The sequence below is a fragment of the Dendrobates tinctorius genome, unplaced genomic scaffold (genome assembly GCF_039654945.1).
Source record: "Dendrobates tinctorius isolate UK_male_01 unplaced genomic scaffold, ASM3965494v1 ptg000158l, whole genome shotgun sequence".
Taxonomy (NCBI): Eukaryota; Metazoa; Chordata; class Amphibia; order Anura; family Dendrobatidae; genus Dendrobates; species Dendrobates tinctorius.
In genome coordinates this window covers 33208353-33221415 of record NW_027361825.1, presented here as the reverse complement: position 1 = coordinate 33221415, position 13063 = coordinate 33208353, and positions in this window count along the sequence as shown.

The following is a 13063-nucleotide window of genomic DNA, read 5'->3' as shown; positions in this document are numbered from 1 at the left end:
GATCAGGCAATTTGTTAAGGAACTAGTTTTTAGTAACAACAAAAACTGTGTTACTCCTGAAATGCAACAGAGAAACACAGTTAACGATCACACACACACCTAGCTGATAGGCCCAGTATGTTCTTTCGGGTACACTATAACTTAAGGTACTGTCACACTTAGCGATGCACCAGCGATCCCGACCAGCGATATGACGCGGTCAGGATCGCTGGTGCATCGCTAAGTGGTCGCTAGTGAGCTGCCACACAGGCAGATCTCACCAGCGACATAGCAGCGGTCGGGGGTCGTTACTTACCTGTCACACTAGGCGATCCTGACGTCCTCCCGCCCGGCTCCACGCTCGTCGCTCGTCTCTCCACAGGAAGCCCAGCAGGAAGCTGACGATGAGAAACAGTCCAGGACGTTCTTGCGCGATCAGCGATAACTAGCGGGGGAGCGGGTCGTAAGTAAGTATCAGACACAGCGATATCGCTGGCAATATCGCTATAACGTCACAAGTTATAGCGATATTGCTAGCGATATCGCTTAGTGTGACAGACCCTTTACCTGACTTGTGGTTCTGCCTCATGCGGTAACCAGGAGTTACCCAGAGCAAGGGTGTAATTAGATGAGTGCAAGAGGTGGCCCCTGCAGAGGTGTAGCGTAGAGATTCACAAACTTATCAATTCTCTAAAATTGTAATTCTGTTATGCTATCTATACACAAGATCACCCACTGAGGGGAGTATGTAGCTAAGATGCACACAGCGCTCTTAGCAAACATTGTCTCTAACTGTGAATTTAGGTTTGGTGCCAAACTCTCTTTGGGTGGAATCTAACTCTGTATCCAACTGTAGTCATCTCCCCAACTTGATTCTTCTTCTTTGACAGGAATCACAGGAACAGTAGCACACTGAACACACCCGTTCTTCTTAAGTCATCGGTTCTCCTGTCACATCTGTCTCTTACTAACTGCACTTCAAGATGGTCCCCTGCAATTCTCAGCCATCATTCAGTTTTTCCAACTGTCACTGGGGCGGCTCAAGCTGGTTATCTCCCCGTGTGCCAACTGACATACATGTGACAGTCGTATGAATCTGCAAACCGCTGCTATCAAGTGGCTAAAACACCAATAACATCTTTTAAACAGGTGTGGAGGGAATCTTCAACCACCCCCTCACACAAGTATATTCTTCAAAAATTATGAGAAGAAAAATTAGTGGCACTTAACACTGGTGCGTTATTTTGTGCTTTTTTATTCCAAGATCACAAGGGAAAAGAGAGTGAAGACACAGACTAGAAAGACCTGACTGGGACAAAAAAACTAGCCCTGCCACACAAATATCACTAGCCCTCAAGCTATAACACTCCCCGATCAATGAATTTTGCCTTGCTTGGTCATGCTTCTCAACATTATATTAAAGGAGTTACAGTGGGGAAATAAGCATTTGATCCTTTGCTGATTTTGTAAGTTTGCCCATTGACAAAGACACGAACAGTCTATAATTTTAAGGGAAGATTATTTTAACATTGAGAGATGGAATATCAAAAATAAACTCCAGAAAATCACATTGTATAAATTACATAAATGTATTTGTATTTTGCAGTGAGAAATAAGTATTTGAGCCCTCTTACTTAATACTTGGTGGCAAAACCATTGTTGGCAAGCACAGCAGGCAGATGTTTTTGTAGTTGATGTTAAGGTTTGCGCACATGTCAGGAGGAATTTTGGTCCACTCCTCTTTGCAGATCATCTCTAAATCGTTAAGATTTTGAGGCTGTCATATGGCAACTCGGAGCTTCAACTCCTTCCATAAGTTTTCTATGGGATTAAGGTCTGGAGACTGGCTAGGCCACTCCATGACCTTAATGTGCTTCTTTTTGAGCCACTCCTTTGTTGCCTTGGCTGTATGTTTTGGGTCATTGTCTTGCTGGAAGACCCAGCCACAACCCATTTTTAATATCCTGGTGGAGGGAAGGAGGTTGTCACTCAGGATTTCACAGTACATGGCTCCATCCATACTCCCATTGATGAGGTAAAGTAGTCTTGTGCTCTTAGCAGAGAAACACCCCCAAAACATAATGTTTCTACCTTCATGCTTGACAGTGGGGACGGTGTTCTTTGGGTCATAGGCAGCATTTCTCTTCCTCCAAACACGGCGAGTTGAGTTAATGCCAAAGACCTCAACTTTTGTCTCATCAGATTACACCACCTTCTCCCAGTCACTCACAGAATCATCCAGTTGTTCATTGGCAAACTTCAGACAGGCCTGCACATGTGCCTTCTTGAGCAGGGGGACCTTGCGGGCACTGCAGGATTTTAAACCTCTATGGCGTAATGTGTTACCAATGGTTTTCTTGGTGACTGTGGCCCCAGCTGCATTGAGATCATTAACAAGTTCCCCCCATGTTGTTTTAGGCTGATCTCTCACTTTCCTCATGATCAAAGATACCACACAAACTGAGATTTTACATGGTGCCCCAGATTGATGTCGATTGACAGTCATTTTGTATTTCTTCCATTTTCTTACTAGTGCACCAACAGTTGCCTCCTTCTCACCCAGCGTCTTACTTATGGTTTTGTATCCCATTCCAGCTTTGTGCAGGTCTATGATCTTGTCCCTGACATCCTTATAAAGCTTTTGGTCTTGCCCATGTTGTAGAGGTTAGTGTCTGACTGATTGAGTCTATGGACAAGAGTCTTTTATAAAGGTGACTGTGTAAGACAGCTGTCTTTAATGCAGGTAATGAGTCAACTAGGAGCGTCTAACTAGTCTGTAAGAGCCAGAACTCTTAATGGTTGGTAGGGGATCAAATACTTATTTCTCACTGCAAAATGCAAATAAATTTATATAATTTATACAATGTGATTTTCTGGATTTTATTTTTGATAATCTATCTCTCAATGTTAAAATTAACCTACTTATTTCCCCCACTGTACTTGAAGAGCCACAGGTAAATGGTGAAATACTGGTATGATCGACAACAGATCCATTTAAATGGTGTTGTTCAGAGCTCTGGTTCTCGGGATCTTGGGGGTCCCAGAGGTCGGATCCCCAGCAGTTGGAAAGTTATCCCCATTTCCAGAGGATAGGGGATAACTCTCAAACTTGTGATAACCCTTATAAACAGGTTTTCCAAGATTTTGATTTATTTGCCAATAGGAATACAGAAAATAATAAACCAATAGGGATTCATATACAGAATAGTACAGACACTGAGAATTACATTCAGTATGCTGTGCAGTTCATATATACAGAATAATGAAACCACTGTGAATTATACCCAGTATACAGGGCAGAAGAAATGGTACTGTGCAGTGTATATATACAGAATAATACAGGTACTGAGAACTACACCCAGAATACAGGACAGGAGAAGTGGTACTGTGCAGTGTATATATACAGAATAGTACAGATACTGAGAATTAGGCCGGCGTCACACTAGTGAGGAATACCGACGAGTTAATATAACCTTAGTATATACTTACTGTTAATCTATGGGACAGCTCCCATCACCGGCCGTATTATACGTGCGAGTGAAATCGCAGCATGCTGTGATTTGCTGCGTATATCGGCCAAGACTTGCCAATGCAAGTCTATGGGTGTGAGAAAAAAAATCACACCACATGGACCATCCATGTGACTTGCGAAAAATACGCAACGGTGTCCTTTGAAAAGCCGGCAATTCATGTGCGGCGTACAGTAAAATCACACTGACAGGTTAGAAAAGAATAGATGTACACATAGAATATATATATATATATATATATATATATATAGATGTCAGTGACACACACACACACACACACATATATATGCATACTGTATATATATACTGTATATATATATATATACAGTATATATATATATACTGTATGTATTTATATTGCAGAGAGAGATAGAAGAAAAGCCGGTAATACATCTGCCGGTTTCTGTAAAATCACTGCAGGAGCCGACAGGATAGGAGAGATGGATTACATACAGTAAATTCATGTAGAATAGTTAGATATATAGATTTCAGTGACAAATACAATTAGTATAGTGTGTGTGCAAAATTCTGGACGTGTGTTTAATGAATAAAACTACAGGGCAAATGGGAAGAGCGAGGCTAAGAGCCAGAATTGGTGCATCTTAGAGACGCGCCTCTTCTGGGTCGGCCGGGAGCTGATGTTTTTAGCCAGGGGGGCCAATAACCATGGTCACTTCCTAGGCTATTAATATCAGCCCCCAGGGCCTGGCTTTCCCTCTGCTGGTTCCAAAAAGCCCACACCCTTTTTTCCTTAAAAGAATCTTTTATTAATTACATACATGTCCCATAATTTGCACACACACACTAATAATTGTACTGGTCATGGACATCTATATATCTACCTATTCTGCTTCTATTTACAGTATGTAAACCATGTCTTCTATCCTGTCGGCTCCTGCAGTGATTTTAAAGAAACTGACAAATGAATTACCTGCTGTTAGGATCCTGTCAGCGTCGGCAACTGCCACGGCTGAGCAGGGTGACTTACCCACACTGCAGGAGAGCACGGGGCCCACTACGGTAGTGAAGGTTTAAGCAGACAGGACCTGAGGCACGGAAAATAGTAAGGAGTACCAGGACCTACGATCATGTGACTGCAGGAGGCGGGGCTAAGCGTCCTACTACTGCAGATGATGAGATGTTCCTACTGCAGGAATATGGAAGTAGAGGAGAGGAAAACGCAGGTCAAACAAACAGAGGTCATACACGAGAGAGCGGTGCAGTACCAAAGGAACGAGCAGAGAGTAGTCAAGTCACAAACAGAGAGTCATACACGAGAGAGCTGTGCGGTACCAAAGTAACGAGCAGAGAGTAGTCAAGTCACAAGCAGAGAGTCATACACGAGAGAGCGGTGCGGTACCAAAGGAATGAGCAGAGAGTAGTTAAGTCACAAGCAGAGAGTCATACACGAGAGAGCGGCACGGTACAAGAGGGACAGGCATAACTCGTAACAGGGACAGAACCGGATCAAAACCAAACAAGCAAGAAGTTATCTAGCACAAGGCACACGTACACAAGAGGTCAACTAACTCAGCCGAGGGCAGGAGTATAGCTGACACCGGACCCAGGTCCAGTGAGCATTAAATAGCTGCCCTCTGCCAGAGAGAGGCAGAAAGAATCAACCCCCTGTCTGATCAGGACGGGCCAACGCGAAACTCCGTCCTGGATCATGACAGTACCCTCTTCTCAATGGGGGGCCACTGGACCCCCAGGTCTCTCAGGATACTTGGAGTGAATGGCCCAGACCAATCGATCCGCATGAACCGATCAAGCAGGAACCCACGACCGTTCTTCAGGACCATAGCCTTTCCAATGTACCAGATATTGAAGGGCACGACGGACCAACCTAGAGTCGACAATTCGTTCCACCTCGTACTCAGACTGCCCGTCTACCAAAACCGGTGGCAGGGAGGTTGATGATCCCTCCCCTCCGGACCTCACAGGATTCAAAAGGGCCCTGTGGAAACATTTGGGATCCGTAGAGATGGCGGGAGACGCAACCGAAAAGCCACCGGGTTAACTGCTTCGGTAATTTCATAGGGACCTATAAACTTAGGTCCAAGCTTCGCAGAGGGGACCTTGAGCCTTATATTCTTGGTAGACAACCATACCTTATCCCCCATCTGAAACACTGGTCCCGCGGATCGTTTTTTGTCTGCAAAAAATTTAAATTTCTCCTGGGCCTTCGTAATGTTACGCTGGACTTCCCGCCATACCTCCCCCAATCGCTGGATAGTCTCATCCACCCCAGGACACCCAGAGTTCAAACGGGAAAATTCTCCAAAATGAGGATGAAACCCATAGTTGCAGAAAAAGGGAGATGTACCCGTAGACTGGTTAATGCGGTTGTTAAACGCAAACTCGGCCAATGGTAACACAGAACACCAATCATCCTGTCCGGCTGAGGTCAAGCAATGCAGAATTTGCTCCAGAGACTGATTGGTCCGCTCGGTCTGCCCATTAGTCTCTGGATGATAAGCGGATGAAAAGGACAGACCAATACCCATCCTCTTACAAAAAGTCCTCCAAAATCTGGAAACAAATTGCACTCCTCTATAAGACACCACATTCAAGGGTACCACATGCAACCGCACCACATGCTCAACAAACAATCTGGACAATGTTTCCGCATTAGGTAGAGCTGCCAAAGGTACAAAATGTGCCTGCTTACTAAACCTGTCCACCACAACCCAAACATCGGTATTACCCTTGGAGGTGGGAAGGTTGGTGATGAAATCCATGGACAAATGAGTCCATGGTCTCTCAGGAATTGGCAGTGGTACCAATTCCCTGGCCGACCAGTTATGGTGAGTTTTTACACGGGCACAAACATCACATGCAGACACATATTCCCCAACATCAGAGGCTAAAGAAGACCACCAGAATACTCTAGGAATAGCCTTCTGGGTAGCCGAGATCCCTGGATGTCCACCCAGAACTGAGTCATGGAACTCCCGGAGGACCTTGAGACGAAACTGAGCTGGCACGAAAAGTTTATCCACTGGCTTAGCCGGAGGGGCAAGAGACAGAGCTTCCCGAATCTCCCGCTCCAACACATTAGAAATACCTGCCACCACCACCCCAGGCTGAAGAGTGGAGGATGGAGGTTCGGGGGGGGGAGACACCGGATCCAGACTGCGTGACAAGGCATCAGCTCTGACATTTTTGGATCCTGGCCGAAAAGTGATCGAGAAAAAAAAGAGACCATCAAGCCTGTCTGGGAGTCAACCTTTTAGCTGACTCAATGTAAGCTAGGTTTTTGTGGTCCATAATTACGGTTATAGGATGGACAGCCCCTTCCAAAAAATGCCTCCATTCTTCAAAGGCCAACTTTACGGCCAGAAGTTCTCGATTCCCGACATCATAGTTTCTCTCCGCAGAGGAGAATTTCTTCGAGAAAAAGGCGCAAGGTCTCAAATTGGTCAAAGTGGCGGGTCCCTGGGACAATACCGCCCCAACCCCCACCTCTGAGGCATCCACCTCAACAATAAATGGTTCAGACGGGTCAGGTTGAATAAGAACCGGAGCAGACATGAAACATTTTTTTAAAAACTGAAACGCCGCTATCGCTGCGGATGACCAATTCTTGATATCAGCCCCCTTTTGAGTCATGTCTGTGAGGGGTTTAACTACCTGTGAGAACCCCCTTATAAATTTACGATAATTGGCGAATCCTAGGAAACGCTGCAGAGCCTTCAAATCACAAGGTTGAACCCACTCGACAATGGCCTGCACATTATTAGGATCCATGCGATACCCTTCAGCAGACACAATGAATCCCAGAAAAGACAGTTCCTGAACAAAAAATAAACATTTTTCTAGTTTAGCAAAGAGAAAGTTCTCCCGAAGCCTTTGGAGAACTGCCCAAACATGACCAATGTGAGCCTGTTTATCAGGAGAGTAGATCAATATGTCATCCAAATATGCCACCATAAAACATCCAATAAAATCGAAGAACACGTGATTTATGAAATTTTGGAAGACCGCTGGAGCATTGGTCAGACCAAAAGGCATGACCAAATTTTCAAACAACCCTTCAGTAGTGAGAAAAGCAGTTTTCCACTCATCTCCATCCCGGACTCGGATAAGGTTATACGCTTCCCGTAGATCTAATTTCGAAAACCACTTAGCTCCGGACAACTGGTTGTATAAATCAGGAATAAGTGGGAGGGGATACGTATTTCTCACAGTTATCTTATTTAACTCTCGAAAATCGAGGCATGGGTGTAAACCACCGTCTTTTTTTTTTACAAAAAAGAACCCTGCCGCCACGGGAGAAACAGAGGGACGAATGTGTCCATTACGGAGACTCTCGGAAATGTATTCCTTCATCGCAGCCCGTTCAGGACCCGAAAGGTTATACAAGCGGGCTTTGGGCAATTTGGCACCTGGAACCAGGTCAATGGCACAATCAAATGGGCGGTGTGGTGGTAAAACCTCAGCCTCTTTTTCGGAAAAAACATCCATATAGTCTTTTAGGCACTCCGGAATACCTTCCAGACCCACGGACGACACAGACACAGTAACAAGACATTTTTCAGAACAATAGGGACCACATTTAACAATGTCCCGAGATTCCCAATTAATCACAGGATTATGTAATTGCAACCAGGGGAACCCCAACACCAGTCCCGCAGGCAGATTGTCCATAACAAAACATGAAATATGTTCCTGGTGCAAGGAACTCACTTTAAGGAGAAACTCTTCTGTTCGAAACATGACGTCATTCTTAGCCAATGGTGTTTTGTCAATGGCAACAACGTGAATAGGAGTCTCCAACCTAACTGTCCCTAACTTACACCTGGACACCAAGTCAGAGTCAATAAAGTTCAACGACGATCCACAATCCACGAAAGCAGAAATGGTTGTGGAGACACTCCCACAACAAAGTTCCACTTGTAACAATATTTTAGAAAATGGAGAAAAGGGTACCTGAGAGCCTGGGTGACCTCCACGACAATCACCCGGGCTCAGTTGCTTGCAGGTTAATGGACAAGAAGGGCAATCCTTTCTCCAGTGTCCGGAATCCCCACAGAAAAAACAGCACTTTCCCAAGCGCCATTGTCTCTTTCCTTTCTCCTTGAAGTCGATGGTTCCCATCTCCATGGTTTCCAATGTAAGACTGGCTCCCCTTCCTTGAGAAAATAAGGGGGTTTCAACCTGCATCACTCCCCTGGCCCGTAGTCTGCGATCCATTCGGACGGCTTGTGTCATAGCCTCCTCCAGGGAATCAGGCGGAGGGTGGAGATTCAGGGGAGATTACTGTAACCTCCAGAGCCCCTGATGATAAAACCCCCTGCACAGTGTCAGCGAACAGCTGCTGAGACTGAGCCAGGGCTAGCTGTTCCCCCAGGAGTTTCTGAGACATCTGAGTCAGATGCTTTACCTGCTCCGAAGGAGCGTGCATAGGATCCATCACACACACAGGAGAAAGGAAGCAGAGAAAAAAAAATGGTAATGGTCAGTTATAATGTCAGGATCCTGTCAGCGTCGGCAACTGCCATGGCTGAGCAGGGTGACTTACCCACACTGCAGGAGAGCACGGGGCCCACTACGGTAGTGAAGGTTTAAGCAGACAGGACCTGAGGCACGGAAAATAGTAAGGAGTACCAGGACCTACGATCATGTGACTGCAGCGGGCGGGGCTTAGCGTCCTACTACTGCAGATGATGAGATGTTCCTACTGCAGGAATATGGAAGTAGAGGAGAGGAAAACGTAGGTCAGACAAACAGAGGTCATACACGAGAGAGCGGTGCAGTACCAAAGGAACGAGCAGAGAGTAGTCAAGTCACAAGCAGAGAGTCATACACGAGAGAGCGGTGCGGTACCAAAGGAACGAGCAGAAGAGAGTAGTCAAGTCACAAGCAGAGAGTCATACACGAGAGAGCGGCGCGGTACAAGAGGGACAGGCAGAACTCGTAACAGGGACAGAACCGGATCAAAACCAAACAAGCAAGAAGTTATCTAGCACAAGGCACACGTACACAAGAGGTCAACTAACTCAGCCAAGGGCAGGAGTATAACTGACACTGGACCCAGGTCCAGTGAGCATTAAATAGCTGCCCTCTGCCAGAGAGAGGCAGAAAGAATCAACCCCCTGTCTGATCAGGACGGGCCAAAGCGAAACCCCGTCCTGGATAATGACACCGGCTATTCTTCTATCTATCTCTCTATGATATATAAAGACATACATATATGTGTGTGTGTCACTGATATATATACATTCACTGGCCACTTTATTAGGTACACCATGCTAGTAACGGGTTGGACCCCCTTTTGCCTTCAGAACTGCCTCAATTCTTCGTGGCAGAGATTCAACAAGGTGCTGGAAGCATTCCTCAGAGATTTTGGACCATATTGACATGATGGCATCACACAGTTGGCGCAGATTTGTCGGCTGCACATCCCTGATGCGAATCTCCCGTTCCACCACATCCCAAAGATGCTCTATTGGATTGAGATCTGGTGACTGAGGAGGCCATTTGAGTACAGTGAACTCATTGTCATGTTCAAGAAACCAATCTGAGATGATTCAAGCTTTATGACATGGCGCATTATCCTGCTGAAAGTAGCCATCAGATGTTGGGTACATTGTGGTCATAAAGGGATGGACATGGTCAGCAACAATACTCAGGTAGGCTGTGGCGTTGCAACGATGCTCAATTGGTACCAAGGGGCCCAAAGAGTGCCAAGAAAAAATTCCCCACACCATGACACCACCACCACCAGCCTGAACCGTTGATACAAGGCTGAATGGATCCATGCTTTCATGTTGTTTACGCCAAATTCTGACCCTACCATCCGAATGTCGCAGCAGAAATCGAGACTCATCAGACCAGGCAACGTTTTTCCAATCTTCTACTGTCCAATTTCGATGAGCTTGTGCAAATTGTAGCCTCAGTTTCCTGTTCTTAGCTGAGAGGAGTGGTACCCAGTGTGGTCTTCTGCTGCTGTAGCCCATCTGCCTCAAAGTTCGACGCACTGTGCGTTCAGAGATGCTCTTCTGCCTACCTTGGTTGTAACGGGTGGCAATTTGAGTCACTGTTGCCTTTCTATCAGCTCGAACCAGTATGCCCATTCTCCTCTGACCTCTGGCATCAACAAGGCATTTCCGGCCACAGAACTGCCGCTCACTGGATTTTTTTTCTTTTTCGGACCATTCTCTGTAAACCCTAGAGATGGTTGTGCGTGAAAATCCCAGTAGATCAGCAGTTTCTGAAATACTCAGACCAGCCCTTCTGGCACCAACAATCATGCCACGTTCAAAGGCACTCAGATCACCTTTCTTCCCCATACTGATGCTCGGTTTGAACTGCAGGAGATTGTCTTGACCATGTCTACATGCCTAAATGCACTGAGTTGCCGCCATGTGATTGGCTGATTAGAAATTAAGTCTTAACACACAGTTGGACAGGTGTACCTAATAAAGTGGCCAGTGAGTGTATATATACATATATATATATATAATTGGGTCGCCCTCCACCCAGGGCTGTGGGGTACTCGGTACTGAGCCGGTGCCAGCGGGGATGTATCACAGCAGCGGTGACCCGGTCGGTGGCCCTGGGCGCCCAAGTAATGGCGGTGTTTGCAGTTAATTTAAATGGAATAGTTCGTGACGCCACCTGTGGTGTTCGGCAAATAGGATGTTAGGCCGACGCTGCATGCAGATCCTCTGGGGCTGGTGGTGTGCTGCAGCCTAGATGGTGTATCTCCCCATAGGCGAAGCTGTAGCCCCAGGGCAGTGTAGGTAAAATGGATGAGGAGAGGCGCAGGCGGTGTGGAAGCTGGTACCCAGATGTAGTGGTGCTGAGTGTGCTGGCGCAAGAATGAATGGAAAACACCGAGGTTTGCAGTTCCAAAGCTTTACTCACAGTCTGTAGTGCACACAGGTGCATGCCTCCGGGCCGTGTCCTCCGGGTCAGACACTCAGTCATCCTCCAGGCAAGATGGAACGCTCCCCTCCAACACTCCGCCAACATGTACCTTTCTGAATGCCTCCTCTATAGCGCCTTTAAGTGTGAAGATCTCCTAGTACTAAGTTACCCTGGAGTTCCTCCTGACAGGTGTTCCTGTCAACTCTACTTGTATGTATAAAAACTATAGGAATAAAAAGAGCGCAATAGGGTCTTATCCGAGTTGATGTTCGAAAGAAATAAAAGAAATACACTCACCCTTTCCAGGATATATATATATATATATATATATATATATATATATATATATATATGTGTGTGTCATCCCCTGAGGAAGAAGTATTATCTACTTCGAAACGCGTTGGGAAATAAATGGTTAATCCTTTCATCTAATCTGGATTCGATATTTGTTCAGCAGTGCACTTAAGTCCATGAATTTTTGATCCATTATAAACTCTACTTGTATGGCAGACAGCTGTAGCCTACTTCGGGGACTCCCTTCTCCTGAGTCCCGGCTCTCTATACAATTGCTGTTGTGCCCCAAGTCTTAGATGGGAGTAATGCATTTACAGCCAACTACTCCACCGGTGTCTGCTGCAGAACCGTAAGCGTCCATACAACCTCGGGGACCGGGCCCCGGCCTTGCACTGAGAATCTATAGGCAGGGTTCCCCTTCCAACCCACGTCCTCTCTATTCTCTCTCCTTTGTTCTGTCCTTGTCTCTCTTTCTATGGAAGCTTAGGTTACAGTTCTATGTCTTTCTCCTTCTTCTCCTTTCCTGTGCCAGCTGGCTCAGGTCACTGAGGCAGCTGCAGCACTCCTTCCTCAATCCCTTCTTCCACGGATCCCCCACTCCTATCTGAGTGGCTTCTATCCCAGCCGACCTCCTGTCAGCCCTTCCTGGCTCCTACCGAGCCAAGACTCTACTGATATTCTAAACTTTCCCTCTCTTGCATGTCATCTCAACTCCACCCACCTCCCAGCATGTCTAGTGTTCCAAGCAGGGAACAACCAAAGGTGCTCTGCTACCTTCTGAGCAAGGAGCCGCAATGTGGATGTGCTAAACTACTGTATTGTGTGGGTTGTGGGTGTTGGAGTGTGGAAAGGAGTTCCCACCTTACCTGGATGGTGGGGCACTACACCTAAGGACAAGGTGCAGTACCTCTGTGGCGACTGAGCCTCAGGGGCGCTACATACCCCCCCGTTAAACACAGCACATCTGCGGGCTGCAAGGCAAACAAAGTTGACAGTACAGGAACATACAAACATTTTATAATGCTGAATAAACATTGCTTATACTATACTTCCCAATATGAGAGGCACTGTTTCTTGAACGTTGCAAACAAATCCTAATTATCTATCTAAAATTTTTAAATTCAAAAGTGCAAATTAACTTAATTCAAAGTGCTGTCACTATTATTCACTATTACTTCAGTATTCTCCATTAACACATTTCTTTATTCTACTTTCACTGTCTCTTCTAGACTTTAGGATGGCTACCGCATATACCTGGTCCGTCACCTGTCAGTTTCAATTCTTTATTCAATTCTCTCACTTCTTCATGAAAACATTCCTAATTCTATAATAAAAGCTAGTTACTATCTTAAGACACATTATTAAATACTTCACAATAAAACATT